Here is a 27,739-nt window from a genome sequence, read left to right as displayed (position 1 = left end):
TACTGCAACATATTTGGAACTGGAAGATATCATCTTAAAGTAAGCTAGAAGAAGGATAAATTTAGGATGAGATCACTTAAATGTAGTATTTAGATTAACTGCATGAAGGAATGCAATGGTTTGAATGGAGGTTGTCTGGAATGCTCTTAGCTCCAGAGCATAGTGACAAGAAAGAAAAAAATAGAATGGACAAGAAGAAAGACAGCTGTGAAATAATGAAGGACAGTGGTTAAGGAGAGTCAGGTATATTTGTGTTTATAAGGAAGGATATAACTAAATATTCAAACCATATAGTAAGCAACAATAACATTGTAAGACCCAAACTTTAACAACCAAACTTAAAAGGTTTCTGTTATGATGCCCGGCTAAGGGGGCCTGGGGTGGTTAGAGGAATGGGATGGAATCTGGGAAAATTACTGTAGGAAGATTGACACTGGTTGTGGGATTGGTGCTGAAACATTGCATGTCTAAAACTCAACTAGAAATAAATGTAAATCATAATGTTTTAAAATAATTTTAAAAGTTAATTAATATCAATTACCTTACATAGTTACCTTTTAAAAATGGTCTAGTAGGAATGTTTGGATCTACTCTCCTAATTAATTTCAAATACATGATTCATGATTATATTTTTAATTTATGTAAGAAACGCATCACATAGCTAACATAGGTGATCATAATATATTTGTTTTCAGATAAGTGTATGCAAAGTTACTGAAAAAAATAAATGGAAAAGAAGAAAAAGAACAGAAGAAAAAAGAAAAAGGATAGAGGCAAGAATATTTGTGAAAATTATTATATTTCCAATGAACTCATTAACACAATGGCAGAAGGTTTGATAAGCTCTTGTTTTTAGCTGTCCATTCTGTTCAATTGGGGTATTCCTTTAGGAATGACAGTATCAAACAAATAAATTTGTCCAGAAATTCAAAGCACTATTCCTGATACTATGACTTTTGGGGGCATGTGCTCAGCTGACAGCTCTCTTGGAAGAAGAAAATTGGGAAGTGGCCGGGTGGGGGCATGGAGAGGTGCCCATAATCTCTCCAAAAAATCCTGATAATATCAGCCCCCAAAAAGCTTATGTGAAATATGGTCATATGGGTGTTCCTGAAGGGAATCATTGAGGATCAGTGATGAGGCAGAGACATTGAAGAAAGGTGATTGTGGGTGATGGAGGCAGCAAGAGAGGCTTCAGCAGGGACGGGGCTTGGGCCGCCCTCTTCTCCAGAGATGGCCAGCTTTCTGCTGTGTGATCCAGTGTACTCATAATTTTTCATGGTTTGGTTTATATCTCATTTGAGAAAAGAGTGAGTCTTGCAGCTTGTTGGGTTTGAACATCTGATTCATGATTATTAACTAGATTCACCATTTTGTATTTTCTTTCTTGATTTTGGCTCTGTACTCAGGGATCACTCCTGATGGTTCTTTTGGGACTGTATGTGGTATTGAGAATTGAATGCAGGTTGAAGCCAACCACCGATCCAAGAGTCTTTCTTTATTTCAAAACCAGGCCATTTTAATTACTACTGCTTTGAAGTACAGTTTGAAATTGAGAAAGTGATGCTCCCATCTTCTTCCTCCCAAGGATTGTTTTAGCTATTTGTGAAGGTTTATTTTTCCATATGAACTTCAGAAGTGTTGGATCTATTTCTCTGAAAAAAATACCATAGACATTTTTATAGCAACTGCATTGAATCTGTACAATGATTTGGAGAATTATTGCCATTTAAATGATGCTACTCCTCCCAATCAATGAGCAGAGGCTATGTTCCTATTTCCTGCATGTCTCTTCTCCTCACCCTCCTCCCTTTCTTTTATAGGTTCTGTGTGTCTACTGGGAGAGTGGTCAACATGTCTTCAGTGACCGACAGGCCACTGGAAACTCTGGATCCTTCTGTTCAGGTTGGAGGCATCTTCTACAGGTATTGTCTTGGAACCTGGGATGGCAGTGCTGGGGGCTGAGGTCTGCATAGGCCTGCAGGGTTTGCAGCATAAGCTACAGCAGCAGACACATGTAAAACTATAGAAGTCCGTAAGATACATCATAGTCAAACTTCTACAAGAAAAGAAGAAAGAAGTCATAAAACTATTTGTAAAGGAGTCACTATATCAAAATGAGATACAAATCCATTTTAGAGCAAAACCAAACCAAACCAAACCAAACCAAACCAAACCAAACAAAAAACATCCACAAAGAAACTACTGGAGATAAAGAAAGGAACTTTATAAACAAAATGGTTAGTTCATTTAGAAGACATAGCAATTGTAAACATAAAATATATTAATCAAAAAGAAAAAAAAAGGCAAAAGTAGGGCCAGAGAGATAGCATGGAGGTAAGGCCTTTGCCTTTCATGCAGGTCATCGGTTCAAATCCCGGCGTCCCATATGGTCCCCCGTGCCTGCCAGGAGCAATTTCTGAGCATGGAGCCAGGAGTATCCCCTGAGCACTACCGGGTGTAACACAAAAACCACACACACACACACACACACACACACACACACAAGGCAAAAGTAATAGAACTGGAAAAGCACATACATTTACAATTGTAGTTAGGAATTTGAATATCCTCTGTAAATAAGCGATAGAAACACTAAACAGAAAGTAGTGATTCTGATCATTCAACAAGACCATAGAATAACAAAATATAAACATTTAGGGGCTGAAATAACAGTACTAGCACTGTACTCGTACAGAATAGATTTAGGAGTACATTTAAGAGTTTCTTTTCATCCAAAATGGAACATATAAAATCAAATAAGGATGAACATGTCTGAACGTGACAAATGTTCAAGCCAGTGAATTCATAACGGTCCCAAAGGATTATTTACTTTTGAGGATACTAGTGAACCAAACAGATGTTACTTAACCAGTTGTCAACATAACCCTGCCCCCATCTGTCATTTTTCAAAATCTCACCCACCTAGAATAAATCAGCAAAGCATTTCCATGGAGTCCTTACTTGGTGAAATAAAAATCCTATAATATTTTGGTGTTGTAATATGTATTTTTTAATTCTAGATACAACACTAATATATGTTGCTAATTTAACATTTTGAGGGGCCAAAGAGATAATGACAAGTAGGGTGCTTGTTTTGGACCCATCCTACCCAGAGTCAATCTCTGGCATTTCATTTGGCCCCCTGAAGCACTTCCTTGAATGATCCTTGAATGCAGAGCCAGGAGAAAGTTTTCAGGTGTGACCTCAAAGAAAAAGAAAATAAAAACTGAAAAAAATTTGGAGAGTAAGTAGAGTGGGGATTTGGGCCACACTTGATGCTGACCAGGCCTTACTTTTGGCTTTGTGTTCAGAGACTACTCCTGGAGATGCATGGGAAAACAGATGCAGCACTGGGGGTTGAACCAAGGTTGGTCACATAAAGTAAATGTCTTTTATGTTTTGTTTTGTTTATTTGCTTTATTTTGGGGGCTACACACAACAGTGCTCAGATCTTTCTCCTGGATCTGTATTTTGTGGTCCTGCAGTGCTCAGGAGACTGGGGTAAATGCCAGTAAAAGCTGTACTATCTCTCCAGTCTCAAGGCAAGCCTCTTACCCTGTTCTGCCTATTTAGCCCCAACAAAAGAGTAATTTTATACACAAATTTGATAAATACGATAATTTCCCTAAAGACAAAGTCACCGTTAACTCACCATAATATATATCATTTGAATTTCCCAGAACAATTAATTAAAAGTTAATTTTAATCTCCCCCCAAATCTCAGGCTCATATAATTTTACTTAAGAACTTTACAAATGCTGGAGATGAGTTCACACCAGTTCTACATAACTTCTTCCAGAAAATAAAAGAGAAAGAAACACATCCAAATTCATTTCATAAAGTTAATATTACTGTGATACTAACAGAGGAAGTAAGAAATGAGCTATGACAAACTACAAACTTATAGTCCTCATGAATACAGATATAAACCTCCTTAACAAAACATGGGCAAATTGCATACAACACTATTTTATATTTATATATAAATACATAACACTATTTATATTTTATTTTAAATTTTTATATAAGCTATAAAACTTATAATTTTAAAAATTATATTAAAATTATGCACTGAAACTAAGCTGCATTTATTCTAAGAATTTAAGGTTGATTCAATATTTGATAATCAATAACCATATTAACAAGCTGAAGAAGAAAAATCACATGAACATATTAAGTGATACAAGAAAGGCACTCAACCAAATTCAACACATATTCATGAATATTACTTTTAGATAAGAAGAAATAGAGTCAAAACTCCTCATCTTGATAAAGTACATTACCCCCCTCAAGCACATATACCCAAAAATAAAAAAATAGATCAAACTAAATGGAGTGCTTTCTGCCTAGGTGAGGAACAAGACAGTAAGTTCTGCTCTCACTACAGTTCTTCAAATAATACTGAAGGCACTAAAAGGAAATATAATACATTGACTGGAAAGGAATAAATAAATCAATAAACTCCTATTTGCAGATGGCATGATGTTTTATATAGAAAATACCAAAGAATTTACAAAAATCTTCTAATAAATGTATTTGTCAAGGTTATAGAATAAAAAACTGTCATATAAAACTCAATTGTATTTCTGTTTCAATAGTTATATACATGGTCACTTAAATTAAAAAAATACCAAGGTCATATTCTTTTTAGAATATCAGGTATTTATTTTTACATAAACGCTTACCCCAAAAAGTTGGATCAAGATTTCAAATGGCATATATACTTCTAAACAGTGGAGTGATTTTCATGTTTTTAGTTCTATGCTCTATACTTATTTAAAAAATATGTATGGTTTGAGTCTTTAAATCTCTTTAAAGTTTGTAATATAAACACTTAACTGCTGCACCCCCACCACCAGAGTGCCCACGCAATTTACCACTATCCCTATTCTCTAGTCTGGTCTTTCTGCATCTTGCCTTACAGCTTAGTAATAGGTTTTATATTTGGAGGCCAAGGGTTTACCATTTTTTGTAAGCCATTTTATTTCTTTATTTGTTTGTTTATTTTAAATAATATCTTTACTTAAGCACCATGATTACAAACATTTTTGTAGTTGGGATTCAGTCATACAAAAAACACCCTCCTTCACCAGTGCAACATTCTCACTATCAATGAAAGGTTTGATACTGTCTAGTCCCTGGAGATATATTCCACATATGTGTGAGCTGACACAATATTTGTTCCTTCTCTGGCTCATTTTGCTTAACATTATATTCTTCAGTTCCATCCACATTGCAGCAAACTGCATGATTTTATCTTGACTTATGACTGCATAGTATTTCTTTGTGTATAAATACCACAATATCTGTATCCATCTGTTGATTGTTGGACTTTTTTTTTTTCGGGCCACACCCGTTTAATGCTCAGGGGTTACTCCTGGCTAAGCACTCAGTAATTGCCCCTGGCTTGGGGGAACCATATGGGACGCCTGGGATCGAACCACCGTCCTTCCTTGGCTAGTGCTTGCAAGGCAGACATCTTACCTCTAGCGCCACCTCGCCGTCCCCGATTGTTGGACATTTTAATTGTTTCTAAATCTTGGCTGTAGGTGTGCACCTATCTTATTTTGTGTGTAATTGTGGGGTTCTATGAGAACTATTCTAACTCTTATTTTTTTTTTAGAATCCCCATAAACTGAACTAGACCATATTATCACCAGCAGTGAAATGTAGAAAGTGGAACAATTTTTATCACAAATGTATGTGATGAAAGCTAATTCTTTCTAGTCTTTTTTTTTTTCCAGTTTGGTTTGATTTTGGGACACATCCAGCAGTCACAGGGCATACTCCTGTCTCTGCACTCAGAAATTACTCATGGCAGGCTCAGAGAAACCATATGGAATGCCAGGGATTGAATTCAGGTCAGCTGTATCCAAGACAAAAATTTCTTACCTACTGTACTATCATTCTAGTCTTTTTGATTTTTTCCATTATCACTAGTATGAGATGTTATTCTATTTGCATTTATCTAATAAGTGGGTAGTAACACTTTTTTGTATGCTTACTGTCCACCTGTATTGGCCATTTATTAGTCACATTTCTTTGGGCAAGTGTCCAACTCTTCTGCCTATATTTTATGGGATTATGGGTGTTTTTTGTCATTAAACTTTGTGAATTCTTCACATATATTGCATATTAGTCCTTTATCTCAGGTATTATGTATAAATATTTTCTCCCATTTAATACAGTGTCTATTTGTTTTAGCCATGGTTTCTTTTTTCCATGAAAAATCATTTTATTTATTTTTATTTAAATATCATGGTTACAAGGTTGTTAATACTACTGTTACTTTAATGGGTAAAATTGTTCATGATTGAGTATATTCATACAATGTATAACAACCTTGACCAGTGCTCAGCAAAACCTTCTTAATGTGATGTAGCCACATTTGCTTATTTTTATTTTTGTTGTCTTTGCCTCTGGAGTCAAATCATTGAAGATACCTTTGAAGTTCATATCCTGAAGTTTGTTTATGTTTTCCTCAATGAAAATGTAATAATATTACATGCACTCAAAAATACTTGGATGTTTCCTGGAGAGAGTTTAGAGGCAAGGTACTTATCTTGCATATGTCTGGCCAGGGTTTATCTCTGTCACAACACCTGGTTCCCTGAAGACTACTAGAAGTGATACCTGAGCACAGATCCAGGAGTAAGTCTTGAGTTCAGCCAGCTATGTCCCAAAATAAACACAAAAGAAAAACGTTTCTGAGATGTAAATGTACAAAATAAACATAAGACTTGTTTGCAGAAAACTACAAAACGTTGATGAAAGAAACCAAAGAAGTCCTTAATATATGTTCTGCTCATGGATTATAAAAATCAACACAATAGAGATGTCAATTTGTCTCAAACTGACATACAGATTTATTGACATTCCTATCAAAACCCCAGATAAACTTTTATAGATAATGCAAGGTTACTCTAAAATGTACCTGGAAAAGCTAGGTAACTAATATAACTCCAACAATTTTAAATAAAGAGAAATCAAGTAAAATAAAGTAGTGTGACAAATTTGACTTTTAGCTGCAATAACCAAGACTATATGAGATCAGTGGAAGAACAGACACTAATGGAACATAATAGAGAAACCCAAAATAGACTCACATAAGAATGTCCAAGCATCATTTTGGATAAAGATGTAGAAGCAATTTAATAGAGAAAGAGGATCAACTTAACAGATGGTGCTGAAGGAAGTGGACATTTACAGGCAAAATAAATGGGGTGAATGAAGGCTGATAGAATAAAAGAGAAGAAAGAACCTCAATCTAATTATTGTATCTTACACAAAGTTAACCAAAAACAGTTTGTGCACTCAAATGTAAAAATTATAATGCTGTTAAATTTCTAGAAAAAAGAAAAAGTCTTCTGGGTCCAGAGTTAAGTAAATAATTCTTAAGTTGACATCAAAACCATAAATTATAAAAGAAAAATTAGTTAATTGAACTTAATCAACATTAACATTTTTCAAACAAATATTTTGCAAATTCTGTAAGAGAGTTCGTTGAGTTAATTAAATAACAAGTTGCAGGATTAAAAAAAATGCACATTAAAACCACAGTGAAAAATCACTATAACTTGATTTAAATGGCTAAAATAAGAAACAGTGACAACATGATATTCTGGCAAGAATGCAGATTAATGTGATCACTCATACATCATTGATGAAAATATGAAATGTGAGAGTCATTCTGGGAAAACACTTGGCATTTTCTTCATAAATATTCCAACTAGGGAACCAAGTGGATAGATCAGAGGAGAAGGTACTTGCCTTGTATACCTGACACTCCATATGAACTCTACCAGGAGTGATCCCTAAGCACAGAGCCAGGAGTAAGCCCTGAGCACTGGTAGGTGTGACCAAAAATGAAAGTATATGTATTTATATAAATATTATGTGACCCAGGAATTAAAATCATAGACATTTATTTACAAAAATAAAACAAAATAATTAAACAAACAAAACATAGATATAGATGTTCATAACAATTTTATTCATAGTAGCCAAACACTGCATTAATTCAGATGACTTTCTTCCATGACAGAAAGGTTAAACAAACTTGTATGTACATGTCACAGAATATTACCAAACTGTAAAAAAAGGTCCCACTATTATTAGTCATAACTTAAATAAAGCTCTAGAAAACTACATTGAATAAAAAAGCTATATAAAGGTCACATAGTCTGTGAATATTATAATATTATTGAAAGGACAAAATGCAGAAACGAGCTTATAGATGCCAAGAACTAGAGATGGAGTTTAGATGGAGGAGATCATAGTTAGAAAAAGCACATGAGGATATATATTTTTAAATAATTTTACTTAAGCTTCATGATTATAAACATGTTTGTAGTTGGATTTCAATCATAAAGGAAAATACACCCCTCTACCAATGCAACATTCATTCCCACCACCACCAATGCCACCATCTCCTTTCTCCCCATTCCTTGCCTGGCACATGAGGATTTTTTTGGGGGGCAACAAAAACATTTTACATCTTGAGTGTGTCAATGTCAATTTCTGAGCTTTTGTACTCTAGCTTATGTTACCATAAGAGAAACTGGAAAGAGCATGCAGGATTTTACTTTATTATTTCTTAGAATTGCATGTGAATCTATCTCTAAAAGTTTCTCAAAACAAATATTTTATTTAATTTATTTGATTATTTTGATTTGGGGGCCACACCTGGTAGTGCTCAGGGATTACTGCTGGCTCTTGCCTCAGTGCTCAGTGGTGCCTGATAAACTACCCAGATGAACTGCAATACAAGCACCTTGTCCTCTGTACTATCTCTTTGGTCTCCAAAACTGACATTTTAAAAACCAACATTACGTATTGCTGGAAAAAAATGACATTTTTTTTTCCTTTTGTGATATTGCGAACTTCAACAATTCACAGCAGGAAAATTAGATTCAAAAGAAATTTCCTAGTGCAAAACAAACACATCTGTGATTAGAAATCAAAAAATGAATGACTAAAATTGAATAATAGAAGCACATTTTCCTTACAACACTTAAATATGTAGAATTTAGCTCAGAAAGACTGAACCTGATAGAAGTAATTGCTACATAGAAAGTCCCACCAAAGCATAGGCTGGTTATATCTGGTTGGTTACATTTAATATTAACTACAATATTGATAAACAAATGACATTCATCTAAGTACCAAAAAACACATAAATTGAAAGCAAAGATAGAAAAATTGGAAGTAATGTACTGTTTAGAAAATAGATCACAGAATTGAATTGGCTTAAAGGTTTTCATCAGAAAATATTCACTCAGTGGAAATGTATTAGCTTTGGTATTAGTATTTAATGAGATGTAAACAATGGGATCAATATAATCTTTCCTCATGTAGCCAAACCTTACCAAATGCTTCCTCTATCTAGCACTTAAAATACATGAGGCTCCTTCCCACTCCTTTGAATCCTTTAATCTGATCATCTTTCAATGGCATAAGCATGGTGGTGTTTCACAAAAGAGGAATGAGGCTTACTGAAGTCAAGCAGGATTTTTGAAAGACTGTGTCTAGTCTGTGGTAGAGTCATAACTGAACTTATTTCTTTTTTGACTCCTTTCACTGTTTCCCTCCATATGTGTCATTTCCATTATTGAGTGAGGTGAATAAGGTTCTTTACTGTCTGCAATGGCATCAGTCTCTTTATACAAATGGCTCCTAGGATTGCAACAAGTTAATAGACTAATGCATGGAAGGAATTTAGAGTAGTGTTTAACATATAATAAGAGCTTGTTAGCTTTTATTATGGAATATTTTCTTTTATCTTCTGCTTGACAAAGTTCCAGTTTGAAAAATCTGATTTACAAGGGCACTCAGACTTTGAGAGGAATGAATGACAAAGGAACCCCTTGTCAAATATTAACATACATATGTCTTTTATTGTAGAATTTTAAATACTGACAATGATGCTATTTGCATTAAACTGATAGACATTGAAAGTTTTAAAGAAGTTACTTTGGCTCTAGGGAATCTACGTGTTTCTCCGCTAGCTGTGTAATTCAATTATTTCTACATAGGACCAGGTTTTTATTAATCTTTCCACTCCATAATAATTCTGTAGTGAGTTTGTGTGCAAATTGTAATGCTAACAGTTGAATATTCTAATGCCTGAGTCCTACCTGGAGTAGAATGTTCTTGAATGATCTGGAGAAAACTTAGTTTTCTCTTTGTGTGTGTGTTTGTTGTGTAATCGGAAATATTTCAATAATGGCTTTTAAAAGTATTTTTTGAGATACTAGTCCACTGCCTTAACCACCGGCCATGACCACAAATTTTTTGAGATACTAAACACTTGTCAAATGATTTTGTCTTCAGGGATAACGTTGGCTAGTTCACATTTGTGAACCTATGTGAAGAGAAGCAAACTCTCTAAATGGAAGAAGACCCCACTACATAAGGTTTTGGATTTTATTGTTTCCATGAACCCAATTGTAACTTTCACAAGATGAATGATGATAATTGCTCAAAGTGATATATTAAAAGTGCCAAAGGGACAACTTTGGTTCCAGTAGTAAAAGGGAAATCCTTCTGTGACAGTCAGAATGTATGTTCTCCCAAAGTCTATCTACCCTTTATTAACATTCTATAAATAGCTTCCTTAGACTCATCTCAGAACTGTAACAGGCTCTTAATTTAGAAATATCTTTACATGACCTGGAAAAAGTCACCCAAAACCTCAGACTTAGGTTGCCATTTTCAAGCACAGAAGAGACACTTCTCTACTTTCAATATGACACATTCCAGTAAAGACTTCCATTTGGCAGACTTAGCTCTCAAGTCATTTCCTTGAACCCATATTTTATGTACATTACAGCACTGTAGCACATACCATTATATTTAGTTCAACCTTTGAGTTAGGTCTTTGAGGGCCATTAACAAAGTGAATGGAATGGACAAATATTTGATTGGGATCATAAAATAAAAGAAAAAATCTGGGATAACTCTTGGAATCCACTGAGAAAGCCATCCTAAACATGAAAGAGCAGTTGAGATGAGGAAGTGGTTTAGCTTTTTGTCATGAGTTGGCATTTACATCTGGCCACCAAATTCTCATATTCTTTCTCCCTTCTATTCATATGAAAACAGATCCAAACTTTTATATCTCCTATTAGAGAACACTATTATCTGGAGAGTTTTTTTCTTTTAAAACAACTGTATCCTTCCTAAAATATAATGTTGTATGCTTTGATGAGATGATGATGGGAGAGAGGGAAACCTTTATAGGAAAGACACAGAAATACCCTTTCACACTCCCTGCAAGTGAGCCAAAGTTAGAGACTTGAAAAGACACTACACATAAAAGCAGAGATGCTTCTGTGACAGCTCCAAGAGAAGGAAGCTGACTCAGAAGTTTAGACCAGAGAAGAGGATAGTTTAACATAAGTCAAGAAGCCAACACGATCTAAATACTCTTAAAATTTCCACAGATTAAGATCAGACAAACATATGAGTTGAAAGAATATAAAAGACTGAAAGATGTAAAATACAAAAGAGAGATTGTAAGTCAAGAAAGATCAAGTAAATATTCCAACAGCAAATTAGGATCTACAAGACAGGAGAAAGATACCAAACTAATGATGCTCTAGAACTGATAAAAGACACAATGTAAGAACTCAGTAAGAGGGTCTGGAGCAATAGCACAGCAGAAGGGAATTTGCCTTGCACAAGGCTGCGCAAGATGAACCTTAGGTTTGATCCCTGGCATGCCCTATGGTCCTTTATCCAGGAGTGATTGCTGGGTTTATAGCCAGGAGTAACCCCTGAGCATCACTAGGTGTGGCTCCAAAACCCAATCCCCCCCAAAAAAATCAATAGAACCCAGTAAGAGTGACAGAACAAGGAGACATAGAAATAGTAAATATAAGCCAAATAGTAAATCCAAACACATTGAAAACAACATTCTAAATATCAAAAGCAGCTTCTAAAATCATAGAAAACAAAATGCTCTTGTCTTACACATGGCTGACCCAGTTCAATTCCCAGCACACACATAATCCTCCAAGCACTGCCAGGACTAATTTTTGAGCACAGAACTGAGCATAGTTGAGTACAGTCCAAAATGCAAAATAACATTGTATTACTTTCAAAGGAAATAGAAGTTAGACTAATAGCAATTTTCTCAACAGTAAAAAATAAAACCAAGAGATAATAGAATAATATCTTTTAAGTGCAGAGAAAAACAAATTATAGTCATCCTAGAATGATTTATGCAGATAAAATAATTTTATTCATTACAATAAAATAAAAAAACAATTTACTATCAACAAACCTAAGTCAAAGGACTTTATTAAAAAAAAAAAGCATTCCAACAGGAGAAGGAGAATGATACTGGGGGAAAGATCAGAGTTATAAAAAGTAAGTAGAAAAATAAAATGCCTAAAAATATTACTATCCAAAATTTACACATAGCTTAATAGAAATAAAGATATTTAAAATACAACAAAATTAAGATAGTTTTTCAGGGACACTTTGCTTATGTACTGCTTTTGTCATTGGCCCAATTCAAATGATCACATACAGTGCTTTTAAGCTATATCAGGAGTGATCCCTGAGTAAAGAGCCAGGAGTAAGTCCTTAACACCACTGGTGTAATTATTCTACCACCCAAAAAACAACAACAAAAAAACAAAACAAAACAGAACTTCAAGATAATAGTATAAAAAAGGAAATGGTTCTGTAGCTTGGAGAGAGATTTGAGGACCTAAAGTTAGAGGTCAGTAGTTTTGCAAAAAAAAAAAAAAAAAATATATATATATATATATATACATACATACATATATATATATCTGAAGGGTAACAATAAAGAAATAGAAATAAAGTATAACATGACTTTTAAATAGGTAAGAGACAAAATTGGAATAAGAAAGCAAATCTAATTGCAAAATTGTAATATTTCAGGAAAGAAAAATGGGGGAAGTAGGAACCTGAGTAATAACAGAGTAGAAAGAACACAAAACATATCAGTCATAACAACAAATGGAAAATGACTAAATTCACAACACAAGTAAAGAGATGGAGATTGTGACATTGGGTGTTTAAAAAACTTAATGTGCTGTGAACAAAAGATAGCTTTAAACATAAGAACAGGAAACAGTGAAAAGTGAAAGATTTTAAAGTAAATACTAATCAGAAAATAGCTTCCTGCTGTCAAGAAAGACTAGACTGTATCACAGAAAAGCTGTAGAGAGGGTTCACTATTACAAAATGTTTGGTTTTCCTCGAAAATAAAGCAACTGACATTTTGATTAATAGTGGAGAGACAGTACAAGTACTTGACTTGCACACAGCCAAACCCTGTTCAAACCCCAGAGTGCTGGGGTTGTTGTCCCCTTGAACATGTTGTCCCCTTGAACAAAGCCAATACAAAAAACCCTTGAACCTTAAGCACATAACTTTGACTAAATCCTGAATAGCACTGGTTATATCCCCAAAATCAAAATATATAATGTTAAAAATATATTGATTATGTCTATAAAGCAAAATTGATAGAAAACATGGAGAAGTGAATCTCATTAGAATGGAGATATTCAAGGTGCATCTTTTGCTTATTGATGTCAAAAATTAGTAAAAATGTAAGAGAATGTATGTGCCCAGATTGCTTTATTGGTCATAGTTAGATTCCATGTAGCAATAAAATACTTACAAAATTTGGTCACACTACTATTATAGACCATAAGAGAAGGAGGGAATTCTCATAGATCCATTATTATACATATGAAGTTTCCTAATCACAGTTTAGTCTATGTCTAACTGAAAAGATCTTTAGTATTGCTCTTTAAAATACTTTAATGAGAAAAGTATCTAATAAAAATGTAGGATTTGACAGTAATGAAAACAGTAAGGCTTATGATATGCTGTGGAAAGGATAATATTAGATAAATATCAACACCAAATTATTATTAATATGTAAGATAAAAGCAGAAAATAAATGATCTGTACACTTAATAAAACAGAATATAGGTCAGGGATGAGACTCTGTGATACAGCTCTTAACTTGCATGTGTGAAACTCTGAGTTTAATCCCTGACACTGAAAAAGTAAATAAATAAGAACTTTAAAGAGAAAAATTAAAACAATAAAATAAGCTCAAATAAAGCAGAAAGGAGGACAATTAAAGATGTAGAAAACAATAAAATAGAATACAAAATTATGTAATAGAACTAACAATCAGAATTTGAAAGCTTAAAATCTTTTAAAGACAAAATAAGGCAAGGATCTGGCTGAATTTTTCAAGACAGAAACAGATACAAATTTATTAAAACAATAAGGTGGAATAATGAGAGCATCAAAGAAGTTGAAAATATAGTATATATCTCAAAAATGCATTAACAGGAACAGGAAGGATTGTACCAATCCAGGTTTGATTTCCTCAGCATTCCACATGGTCCTCTGAACCCCACCAGAAGTGTACACAGCCAAGAGCAACCTTGAGTGTCGCCTGAGGTGGCCCCAAAACAAACCAAATGAAAAAAAGCATTAACATAGAATAAATCAACACATTCCTTAAAAACAAACCCTAAAAGCAGAATAGATAGTTCAGGTGTTAAGGCACTTGCTTAAACTGTGGTGCCCAGAACAGTGGTCCAGCCCCATTGGGCACCACACACAGTCTGCTAAACACCACCAGGAATTATCCCTGAGCCAGGAATAATCCTGGGGCACCACTGAGTGACTCCCCCAAATAAATAATAAAAACCAATAATTTAAGAAATATAGTCCAAATAGCTGAAACTAGTTTAATTTTCTACAAATAATCAGCAAAGTTTATTTCCCAGGTAACTTCTACTAAGTAAATATTCTTAGGCCATTCATTCTAATTTTATGCACATTCTCTGAACATAAAAAAGTCTTCCCAATTAATTAATTTTGATATTAAACCAAAAAGTGCAATAAAGAAGAATATGAGGAAAACTTCATTCATAAACAGAAACAATAGTCTTTTATAGATAGTAGCAAAATAAATTCTGTGCTTCATGAAAGCATGAAAGTAAAGGCAAAAACATCATGATTAAGCAAGGAATATAAGTCTTAACTCCAGAAAAAACTGTAATTACCAATTACCACATTAACATATTAAAAGAACAGAACAAAGTGGTTATTTCAATGGATGAAGAGAATTCATTTTATGAAACTCAAAGTAGTTATTTATGCTTAACAAATGAACAAGCTCAGATTAGAGAGGAATTTTCTTAATATACTGAGAAGGGCATCTATCAGTATCCTCTGCAAATAGGTTTAATGGTAAATGAGTGAAGGATTTTAAATCAAGAATAAGAACTGTACTATACATACAAATAAGTTCTTATCTAATAGAGATAGGAACACACAATTCTAGTGGTGCAATGGAACCTTACACCCTAAACATTGATATGATGACCTGGCACAGGCCTCAGAGGTTTGGGCATTTTCCAGTCACCCCTAAACTAGGGAAGCCATCTACGAAACATCCAAAGTTGTCTATGTCATCACCTGGAAACAATTCTCTACCAGGGAAGACCCTACTGCTGCTCTGACATCGATTTATTCAAAAGAGTCTTCCCTAAACACTGAGAAGATTTAAACAACAACAACGACCTGTGTACTGGACAGGGCTTTCTGCATTGCCCTTTAATTCTGAGTTGAAATTAGACGCCGCTCCACACCATCCTGACTTCAATGTCAGGATATACAGATTCCAGGAATTTCAATACAGAAACAGGATACCAACAACAGAGACTGTGAACAATATAACTGTATGGGCACTACAGACAATGACCAGGATTGGACAAACTAGTTTGTCTGGAGCCTAGAAATGGTCTTATGTCAGGAAACTTCAGGGGTAAGGTCTCCTTGTACTTAGGCCAAAAGCTTTTCCTTTCCATGACCCCCATACTTTGGTGGGCCCATGCAAACAATAATTGCCACTCTAACATTGTTTATACAGTGTTCCTTTGACTCTAAACCTTTAAGAAATCACTAGCAAAAATATCTGGACTGCAAAAAAAAAAAGGGTTTACATTAGTGTTAACATATATGCTTTTAGTTAAACTAGTATTCTGGGGGATAAAGGAGGGAGAAAGGGATATATGCTTGGCAACAGGGATGAAGAGAGGACAACACTGGGGGTGATGGATATTCCCCTGATTCAATGTTAATATGTACCTAAAATACTACTATGAAAGATCTGTAAGTCATTATGATAAAAATTTTTTTATTTAGAAATGTTCTTTGACTTACATGTATTATTATATTATATTAATTATATGTTATGTTATGTTACTATATTATGTTATGTCAGTTTATCTCAATATGTTAATCAATTTTGTCTCGAATAAATTCTTACAATAATAAAAAAAGAATAAGAACTGGACAGAAAGTACAGGAGTTAAGGCACTTGCCATGCATGTAGCTGACTCGAGTAGGACCCCAGGCACTACATATTATTCCCTAAACCCTGAGAGTGATAGTTCTTGAGTATAGCTGATATGACCCCCCAAAACACTACCCAAAATGAAAATATAAAGAAAAAAAGAGAAATCACTGTCTAAGGGTATAGAAGAGGGCTGGGAAGTTGTATCTTTTAAATATCATTCACAGATGACATGAATGTCATTACAGACTATTTTGTTTACCACCTTAATAGCTGATATCTCCAGGATCTATGGTAATAGTACAAGACTTAAGGTGCATACAAGTGACTTACCCCAGTTATATTTTCAACACTACATGACTCCAGTGGAGTGGAGCCCCAGAGGACCCCAGAACTGCTAGGGCATTGTGGTTCCCTGCATGACAGGACCCCAGGTAGCTTTACATTCTTAATCCTAGCATTCAACTGTCCAGACTGGTTGGCCAAAAATCATAGGGAGTAGACTAAGAACAAAGTTCAAGAGTTTGTCTTCAAACTAGTGCTTTCAGCAGCTGCCAAGACCAGAAACAGTGGCACCGCTATCAATGGTAGAATGCAAAAATAAACTGAGGTCTAGTCCCCTTCTGGAACTCTGAAAAGAACAAAAAAATAACTATACCCAGCTGATCTCACAAACCCAGGCTATTGAAGATGGTAGACATGGAAGAGTACATATCATTGATTCCATTCAATTAGATTCTGTGCAAAGGACAAATACATCACTCATCTGCTGTGATTTCAGGAGAGAGGTTTCCTGGGGCTAAAGGTCAATGGCTTCAGGGTTATAGGATGGATTTTAGGATTCAAAATGCAGTAATAGGAAAGGAAAGTATATTGGTGTTGGATTAAACTTCCAACTCTGCCCTATAGCAGCTGATGATTACAGATTCCTCAGAAGGACCTTAATCACTGTGGAATTCAGTTTCCTTCCCTCAAAACACAGAAAAATCTGTCTCTCACCTACCTGGATTGCTGTGAATAAAACCCGAGGCTCCAAAACCTGGAGAAACAAAGGTCTGGAAACAAACATTGAAGCAGGAAATAATCCACACAGTAAAATGGGAGTATAAACAGGTTGAGAAATTCCAACACACAAGCCATCAGTTCCTAAGAAGGAAGGCAGCTTAGTGGAGAAAGATCAGAGAATGAATGTCCTGCCTTCCTGAAACCCAGGCTTATTATTAGCAAGAACCAGACCACACCCTAAAGTGAAGAACCAATACTAAGAGGGACCCCAGCAATCCAACACTAGATCACACCCTAGGGTGGAGAATACTGAGTAGAGAGGGACCCAGTAATCTAACAGATTGCCTTGAGGAAAACAAGACTGGCAACTGTGTTTCTCCAACTTTTTCCACCAAGAGCCCAGTGACTGTTTCATGGGGATGAAGCACAGAAGCCTTTTTATTTGTTTCTTTCTTTTTTAATTTTGGGTCACACCCGGCAGTGCTCAGGGGTTGCGCCCAGAAATCCCCCCCCCCCGCAGGCACAGGGGACCATATGGGATTCCAGGATTCGAACCAACATCCTTTTGCATGCAAGGCAAACACCTTACCTCCATGCTATCTCTCCAGCCCACAGAAGCAATTTTTAACTGAGCAAAATGGATTGTAATTTTAAGACATTTCCTTCAAAGTCACTTTGGGGGCCTGCTGGAGGAGCCTCTGCACCCCACATAGGCCTGTTTAGCAGTACCTGTGTGGTTCATAAGTAAATCTTCTGCCATTTAAATCTTCTACCATCATTGCCTGCATCAACCATCAGGTGAGAAGCCCAGCAAGGGAGAAATAAGAAGCTAACTCAAGTATTTCTGGCCAGATAGTACAATGGGCAAGGTGCTTTCCCTTACTCTGGTTCAATCTCTGCCACCAAATGGTCGCTGAGCACACCACACAGTGGTTCCTGAGCTCTGCCAGCTGCAGTCCAGACCCCCCTTGCAATAGAAATTAAAAAAATAAATATATCCCTTCTTCTTTCACTTTGCCTCATCAAATTCTGAGAACCAGCAGAACGTCAAAGCTACTTGAGTGTAGGATATTTTGATTTGGAGCTAGAAAAGCTGCCTTAGTAGAAGCCTCATACCACTCTACTAAGGACTCCTACCCGCTCCACCCCCACATTTATGACAAAAAAATGTGCTTGCTCCCCCCTGCTGCCCCAGTCCCTGCTGCCCTGCTTTGTGTCAGTGTTTCTAAAAGGAATTTGAATTGTATAATTTACACACAATGCTAGTTGCAGAGAGTGTTTCCTGAATAATTATTTGGACTAATGTTTGAAAAATAACCTTGCAAGTCACCTGTTTAATATAACCTATCTTTTATTTTTTTTATTTTTTTTTATTTTTATGAATCTAAGGGTAGTGATGTAGGGCAGTGGTTAGCAAGCCAGGGCTCTCGAGCCACATGCGGCTCTTTGCACTTTTTTTTTCTTTACACTTTTTTTTTTATAAATTTATTTAAACACCTTAATTACATACATGATTGTGTTTGGGTTTCAGTCATGTAAAGAACACCACCCATCACCAGTGCAACATTCCCATCACCAATGTCCCAAGTCTCCCTTCGCCCCACCCGACCCCCGCCTGTACTCTAGACAGGCTCTCCATTTTCCTCATACATTCTCATTATTAGGACAGTTCAAAATGTAGTTATTTCCCTAACTAAACTCATCACTCTTTGTGGTGAGCTTCCTGAGGTGAGCTGGAACTTCCAGCTCTTTTCTCTTTTGTGTCTGAAAATTATTATTACAAGGGTGTCTTTCATTTTTCTTAAAACCCATAGATGAGTGAGACCATTCTGCGTTTTTCTCTCTCTCTCTGACTTATTTCACTCAGCATAATAGATTCCGTGTACATCCATGTATAGGAAAATTTCATGACTTCATCTCTCCTGACAGCTGCATAATATTCCATTGTGTATATGTACCACAGTTTCTTTAGCCATTCGTCTGTTGAAGGGCATCTGGGTTGTTTCCAGAGTCTTGCTATGGTAAATAGTGCTGCAATGAATATAGGTGTAAGGAAGGGGTTTTTGTATTGTATTTTTGTGTTCCTAGGGTATATTCCTAGGAGTGGTATAGCTGGATCGTATGGGAGCTCGATTTCCAGTTTTTGGAGGAATCTCCCTATCGCTTTCCATAAAGGTTGAACTAGACAGCAATCCCACCAGCAGTGGATAAGGGTTCCTTTCTCTCCACATCCCTGCCAACACTGTTGATTCTCATTCTTTGTGATGTGTGCCATTCTCTGGGGTGTGAGGTGGTATCTCATCGTTGTTTTGATTTGCATCTCCCTGATGATTAGTGATGTGGAACATTTTTTCATATGTCTTTTGGCCATGTGTATTTCTTCTTTGTCAAAGTGTCTGTTCATTTCTTCTCACCATTTTTTGATGGGGTTAGATGTTTTTTTCTTGTAAAGTTCTGTCAGTGCCTTGTATATTTTGGAGATTAGCCCCTTATCTGATGGGTATTGGGTGAATAGTTTCTCCCACTCAGTGGGTGGCTCTTGTATCCTGGGCACTATTTCCTTTGAGGTGCAGAAGCTTCTCAGCTTAATATATTCCCATCTGTTAATCTCTGCTTTCACTTGCTTGGAGAGTGCAGTTTCCTCCTTGAAGATGCCTGTAATGTCCTGGAGTGTTTTGCCTATGTGCTGTTCTATATATCTTATGGTTTGGGGGCTGATATCGAGGTCTTTAATCCATTTGGATTTTACCTTCGTACATGATGTTAGCTGGGGGTCTAAGTTCAATTTTTTGCAAGTGGCTATCCAATTGTGCCAACACCACTTGTTGAAGAGGCTTTCCCTGCTCCATTTAGGATTTCCTGCTCCTTTATCAAAAATTAGGTGGTTGTATGTCTGGGGAACATTTTCTGAGTATTCAAGCCTATTCCACTGATCTGAGGGCCTATCCTTATTCCAATACCATGCTGTTTTGATAACTGTTGCTTTGTAGTACAGTTTAAAGTTGGGGAAAGTAATTCCTCCCATATTCTTTTTCCCAATGATTGCTTTAGCTATTCGAGGGTGTTTATTGTTCCAAATGAATTTCAAAAGTGTCTGATCCACTTCTTTGAAGAATGTCATGGGTATCATTAGAGGGATGGCATTAAATCTGTATAATGCCTTGGGGAGTATTGCCATTTTGATGATGTTAATCCTGCCAATCCATGAGCAGGGTATGCGGTTCCATTTCCGTGTGTCCTCTCTTATATCTTGGAGCAGAGTTTTATAGTTTTCTTTGTATAGGTCCTTCACATATTTAGTCAAGTTGATTCCAAGGTATTTGAGTTTGTGTGGCACTATTGTGAATGGGGTTGTTTTCTTAATGTCCATTTCATCCTTATTACTATTGGTGTATAGAAAGGCCATTGATTTTTGTGTGTTAATTTTGTAGCCTGCCACCTTGCTATATGAGTCTATTGTTTCTAGAAGCTTTTTGATAGAGTCTTTAGGGTTTTCTAAGTAGAGTATCATGTCATCTGCAAACAGTCAGAGCTTGACTTCTTCCTTTCCTATCTGGATTCCCTTGATATCCTTTTCTTGCCTAAGTGCTATAGCAAGTACTTCCAGTGCTGTGTTAAATAGGAGTGGTGAGAGAGGACAGCCTTGTCTTGTGCCAGAATTTAGAGGAAAGGCTTTCAGTTTTTCTCCATTGAGGATAATATTTGCCACTGGCTTGTGGTAGATGGCCTTCACTATATTGAGAAAGGTTCCCTTCATTCCCATCTTGCTGAGAGTTTTGATCAAGAATGGGTGTTGGACCTTATCAAATGCTTTCTCTGCATCTATTGATATGATCATGTGGTTTTTATTTTTCTTGTTATTGATGTTGTGTATTATGTTGATAGATTTACGGATGTTAAACCAGCCTTGCATTCCTGGGATGAAACCTACTTGATCGTAGTGGATGATCTTTTTAACGAGGCATTGAATCCTATTTGCCAGGATTTTGTTGAGGATCTTTGCATCTGCATTCATCAGTGATATTGGTCTGTAATTTTCTTTTTTGGTAGCATCTCTGTCTGGTTTAGGTATCAAGGTGATGTTGGCTTCATAAAAGCTATTTGGGAGTGTTTCTGTTTGTTCAATTTCATGAAAGAGTCTTGCCAAGATTGGCAGTAGTTCCTCTTGGAAAGTTTGATAGAATTCATTAGTGAATCCATCTGGACCTGGGCTTTTGTTTTTCGGCAGACATTTGATTACTGTTTTAATTTCATCAATGGTGATGGGGGTGTTTAGATATGCTACATCCTCTTCCTTCAACCGTGGAAGATTATAAGAGTCCAAGAATTTATCCATTTCTTCCAGGTTCTCATTTTTAGTGGCGTAGAGTTTCTCAAAGTAGTTTCTGATTACCCTTTGAATCTCTGTCATATCAGTAGTGATCTCTCCTTTTTCATTCCTGATACGAGTTATCAAGTTTCTCTCTCTCTCTTTCTTTGTTAGGTTTGCCAGTGGTCTATCAATCTTGTTTATTTTTTCAAAGAACCAACTTCTGCTTTCGTTGATCTTTCGGATTGTTTTTTGAGTTTCCACTTCGTTGATTTCTGCTCTCAGCTTTGTTATTTCCTTCTGTCTTCCTATTCTTGGGTCCTTTTGTTGAGCATTTTCTAGTTCTATTAGCTGTGTCATTAAGCTACTCAGGTAAGCTCCTTCTTCCTTCCTGATGTGTGCTTGCAAAGCTATAAATTTTCCTCTCAGTACTGCTTTTGCTGTGTCCCATAAGTTCTGAGAGTTTGTGTCTTTATTGTCATTTGTTTCCAGGAACCTTTTGATTTCCTCCTTGATTTTATCTCGGACCCACTGGTTATTGAGCATGAGGCTGTTTAACTTCCAGGTGTTAAAGTGTTTCTTCTGAGTCCCTTTGGAGTTCACAAATAATTCCAGAGCCTTGTGGTCAGCGAAGGTAGTCTGCAAAATTTCTATCCTCTTGATCTTATGGAGGTATGTTTTATGTGCCAGCATGTAGTCTATCCTGGAGAATGTCCCATGTACATTGGAGAAGAATGTGTATCCAGGTTTCTGGGGATGGAGTGTCCTATATATATCCACTAGGCCTCTTTCTTCCATTTCTCTCCTCAGGTCTAGTATATTCTTGTTGGGTTTCAGTCTGGTTGACCTATCCAGTGTTGACAAAGCCGTGTTAAGGTCCCCCACAATTATTGTGTTGTTGTTGATATTATTTTTCAGATTTGTCAACAGTTGTATTAAATATTTTGCTGGCTCCTCATTCGGTGCATATATGTTTAGGAGAGTGAATTTTTCCTGCTCTACGTACCCCTTGATTAATATAAAATGTCCATCTTTGTCCCTTACAACCTTCCTGAGTATAAAGTTTGCATTATCTGATATTAGTATGGCCACTCCAGCTTTTTTATTGGTGTTGTTTGCTTGGATAATTTTTCTCCAGCCTTTTATTTTGAGTCTATGTTTCTTCTGACTATTCAGGTGCGTTTCTTGTAGGCAGCAGAAGGTTGGATTGAGTTTTTTGATCCATTTAGCCACTCTGTGTCTCTTAACTGGTGCATTTAGTCCATTGACGTTGAGAGAAAGAATTGTCCTGGGATTTAACGCCATCTTTATTTCAAAATTTGGTGTGTCTTTTGGGTAGTCTTGTCTTAGATTAGGTCTTTCAGTTTTTCTCTTAAGACTGGTTTTGTGTCTGTGAAGTTTCTGAGCTGTTTTTTGTCTGTAAAACCATGTATTCTTTCGTCAAACCGGAAAGTGAGTTTTGCTGGGTATAGTATTCTGGGTGACGCATTCATTTCATTCAGTCTTGTCACAATATCCCACCACTGCTTTCTGGCATTGAGTGTTTCTGGTGACAGGTCTGCTGTAAATCTCAGGGAAGCTTGCTTGAACGTGATTTCCCCTTTTGATCTTGCTGTTTTCAGAATTCTGTCTCTATCTGTGGGATTTGTCATTGTGACTAGGATGTGTCTTGGGGTGGTATTTCTGGGGTCTCTTTTGGTTGGTACTCTTCGGGCATGCAGGATTTGATCACATATATTCTTTAGCTCTGGAAGTTTCTCTTTAATGATGTTCTTGACCGTTGATTCTTCCTGGAAATTTTCTTCCTGGGTCTCTGGGACTCCAATAATTCTTAAGTTGTTTCTATTGATCTTATCATAGACTTCTATTTTCATCTGTTCCCATTCTTTGACTAATTTTTCCATTGTCTGCTCATTTGCTTTAAGTTTTTTGTCCAATCTCTCCTGCTGTATGGAATTGTTATGTATCTCATCTTCCACAGCACCAAGTCTATTCTCAGCTTCTGATACCCTGTCCCAGAGCTTATCCATTTTGTCATTCACTTCGTTTACTGACTTTTTCAGTCCTGTTAGTTGACATGTTATTTCAGTTTGGAGTTTTGTGATTTCTGTCTTCATATTTTCTTGGTTCTTATTAGTTCTTATTAGTTCTTATTAGTGTTCTATTCAACTCGATCCATGGTTTCTTGGAGTCCGTTGAGCATCTTCCATATTGCTAGTCTAAAGTCCTTATCTGAGAGGTTGATTAGTTGGTTGATCATTATCTGGTCCTCAGAATTGTCATCTTCATTCTCTATGTCTGATACTGGCCTGCGTTGTTTCCCCATTGTCACACTTGTATTGTGGGTTTTTCTACGTGTTGTGGTGGTATTCATTGTCTATATGATGCAGGCAGCACACTCCTCTGGCTCCTCCCTTTCTGGATGGGCTGACTTGCCTCTAAGGGAGGGGAGTCCTCCGTGGATGAAGCCTCTCACTGGGTCAAATCTTAGGCCCGAGCATGCAACAGAGAAGACAATCCAGAGAGAAATGTTTTGCTTCTGTGATATAGCACTGTTCTTAGTGTAATTTTTCCTTCTTGTTGCAATGGTGTTCTTTCCTTAGAAAGAGTGCACGGCCGCGTAGCGAATGCTCTGTAGTCCCTCCCTGAAAATGGCCTCTGGGCGAGTGAGTTTTCTAGAGCCTCTTTTTGCCCCACTTGCAAGAGTTTCACACAAGAGGACAGTAGACAGACATAGACAGGTCACACTCACAGTTTTTCACAGTTGGGCCCCACTGGGCCGGTGTGCTTTCGCGGATTTTCCCCGCCTGGTGTCACACACAGGGAGCCGGCTTTTGCAAAGCTTTGCCGGTTTTCATGCTCTGTAGTCCCTCCCTGAAAATGGCGTCTGGGCGAGTGAGGTTTCTGGAGCCTCTTTTTGCCCCACTCACAAGAGTTTCACGCAAGAGGACAGTAGACAGACATAGACAGGTCACACTCACAGTTTTTCACAGTTGAGCCCCACTGGGCCGGTGTCCTTTACACTTTTTAATGCGTCTCTTCTGTGTGCAGGGCGGCAGCTCCAGGAGTCAGGACCAATATAACCTATCTTAATGGGAGCAACCACAAGCCAAATTGCAGGAGATGGAGAGAGAACATGTGGCTGATCAGCTTTTGGGCTTCTGGGAAGGAGCCATCAACAGGAACTGGCAACACGTGCAAAACTTTACAAATCAGTGTTCATGAGCCTCCTTCACCTAGTGAGGCAATGGGAAGAAGAGCAAAGACAGACTTGGGGGGCCTGAGTGGAGGTGCAGTGGTAGGACATTTGCCTTGCAAGTGGGTGACCTAGTATGGACCCCTGGCTTCCCATAGGATCCCCCAAGCCAGGAGTAATTTCTGAGTGCTAGCCAGGAGTAACCTCTGAGAGTCACCAGGTATGGCCCCAAAACAAACACAAAACAAAAAAGACAGACTTGTACATACACATGCAAACATGGCAAGGCCATGGGGACAACTGCTCTGGGAGCTGACAGGTGTCTTTTATTCTTAGCAGAGTCAAAAGTTTTACATAAGAAGGACAATGGAAATGTTCCTCCTGTTTGTGACATAAAGCAGGAAGGAGTTTGAAGCAGATTAGGCTGGGTCAGGGTTGCTGCACTAAAAATCAGCTTTGGGGCCCCAGAGTGATAGTACAGGTAATGTAGTATGGTCAGATGCATGCTTTACCCAAAACTGACCAGGATTTAATTTTCACCACCCCAAATGGTCCCCTGTGCAATGTCAGGAATAGTTCCTGAGTGCAAAGCCAAGAATAAGCTGTGAACACCATCAGTTGAGACCGCCAAACAAACAAAGACACTTGCTTTTTCAAATTTGAACAAAACCCTCCTGACCCCAGGTTGAAGAGGATAATGGCCAGAACATTCACAAAGCTCTGCTTCCATCTTTTAGGCAGAAAAATCCTGGTACAAGTGGTTTTTCAAATTGTATCCTCTTTGGAATAGTTGATGAGGGGCAAGGGGAGAGAAAGCACATCAGAAAGTTCATGTTATTGGATAAAGTTCAGTAGTCATTATTATTAGTGGTATATGTACTGAGAAAATGCCAGAATATTTCTTCCCACCAATGTTCATGGCACCATGAGAGTTAACTGGCATTTTACCAATGAGTTGCTACCAGTCACCTTGTTTCCGACAACCCTTGTCCCTTGGATTTCTACATCTGTAAAAGCATCAACTGACATGGGAGAGGTTAAGGAGGGCGAGAGTCTGGGAGGACCTTGAAAGGCTACTCAGAACAGCCTTATAGGGGATCACTGTATCTTGCTGAATGCTTTCTCTCTCATTCACCTGCATGGAAAATCTATGCAGGAGAGATTTGCTCATTTCCATTGGCAATGAAGACACAAGTTCCCAGAGGCTCTGAGTGCCATGAAGCATGCCCCAGACCTCGACACCTGTCAGTGGGAGGATAGAGACACAGAGATGTCAGCCTCTGTCTCTGTTCTCACTGCCATTTCCCCTCAATAAATGTTGGTTGAATCCCAGCTAGTTTGTCTATCCTTGAAGGCAGGTATGTTTGCACATCCTGAATTCTTGTCCCAGAGCATCTGTCCTAGTGTTGAATGCCAATACATATTTATTGAATTGACTTGTAACAGCCATACAGGAAGGTTCCTATTGGCCAGGTCAGGGCTCTGACACCTCTCTGTGGGCTCAATGAAATTTCCTGGTGCAGGATGGAGAACTGACCTCTGTCCGAGGGATACAGAAACCATTCACACCCAGTTTACCAGGGCAGCACATTAACCAACAGTGCCTCCAGGGTCAGGATAAGATACCCTCCACATGACTAGACATAACTCCGAGGCTCTTTGATATCATGCAACTGTGCCAGCTGCAACAATGTCAGTTGGCTTGTTTCAAAGTTTGCACACAATCACTTAAGAAGTTGCATATGGGGTGGGGAGGAGGGAGACTTGGGACATTGGTGATGGGAATGTTGCACTGGTGATGGGTGGTGTTCTTTACATGACTGAAACCCAAAAACAATCATGTATGTAATCAAGGTGTTTAAATAAAAAGAAAAAAGAAAAAAAAAGAAGTTGCATATGAGAATCCATGTCTGTCCCACATTGTAAGGCTTGGCATGTTTTTGAAAGCTTGGTGTCAAGCCTATATTGTAGAAAACCCTGTACTGTGAGTGACTTCCAAACAAAAACCACTAAAGCGTACAAAGTGGGAAATGCAGCCAGCATTTCAAATGAAGCTTTCTAACATGGTCTCTTCACCCACTGAGACAGACCCATGACTGCATTTGTGAGTTATCCAAATACAACTCCAGTACAATTCAAGAAGCTCAAGTGCTACCAGAGTCAATGGCATACTCAAAGCACAAATCTTGAGGAATACTTTCATTAGTGGCCAGAGAAAAACAGTCCAGGGCTCCATTAAGTCAGGGGTGGGAAACATCAGGCTCTCAGGCTGTCAAAGGCCTGTGAAATCATGTGGTCTGGCCTGGCACATGAGAGGTCAAACATGAATGCTTCCTGGCAACTGTCACAGCCCTTGTACTCGTGTTATATACAAATAGCAGTTGGCAGAGAAAAGGCTCCCGAGGCTTGAAATTTAATGAAAGACGAGGTTGAATGTTTCCTGGAGAGCTTATTGGTAGATCTGGAGAAGCTGCTTCTCTCATGCAGCCCCACCTTTATTCTTCATGGGTTCATTTCCTCTTTGCCAGACTTGGCAACTCTGTGCATGGGCCTGATTCACAGTGAGCATCCTGGGATGTTCATGGTTGGGAGAAGGATGATTGCTGCTTTGCCATTCAAAACCCAAGGAAGCACCATTGCATGAACAACGACACAGTAGAATTGTGTTGACAAGCACTGGAGGCTGGCAGATGGAGCCGCTCACCAATTTGGCGCCATGCTCAGAAGCAAAACAAACCCCGCCTCTATTGCAATTAGTCTAAGTTTTCAGGGACTGATTTTAAGCCAAATGTGCTGTGTGGATTGGAATGCAAGTGCCCCATACTTCAGTTTCTGGCATGGGGTGGCCCTCAATTTTAAA

Source organism: Suncus etruscus, chromosome 7 (assembly GCF_024139225.1).
Source record: "Suncus etruscus isolate mSunEtr1 chromosome 7, mSunEtr1.pri.cur, whole genome shotgun sequence".
NCBI lineage: Eukaryota > Metazoa > Chordata > Mammalia > Eulipotyphla > Soricidae > Suncus > Suncus etruscus.
This window is presented reverse-complemented; position numbering follows the sequence as displayed.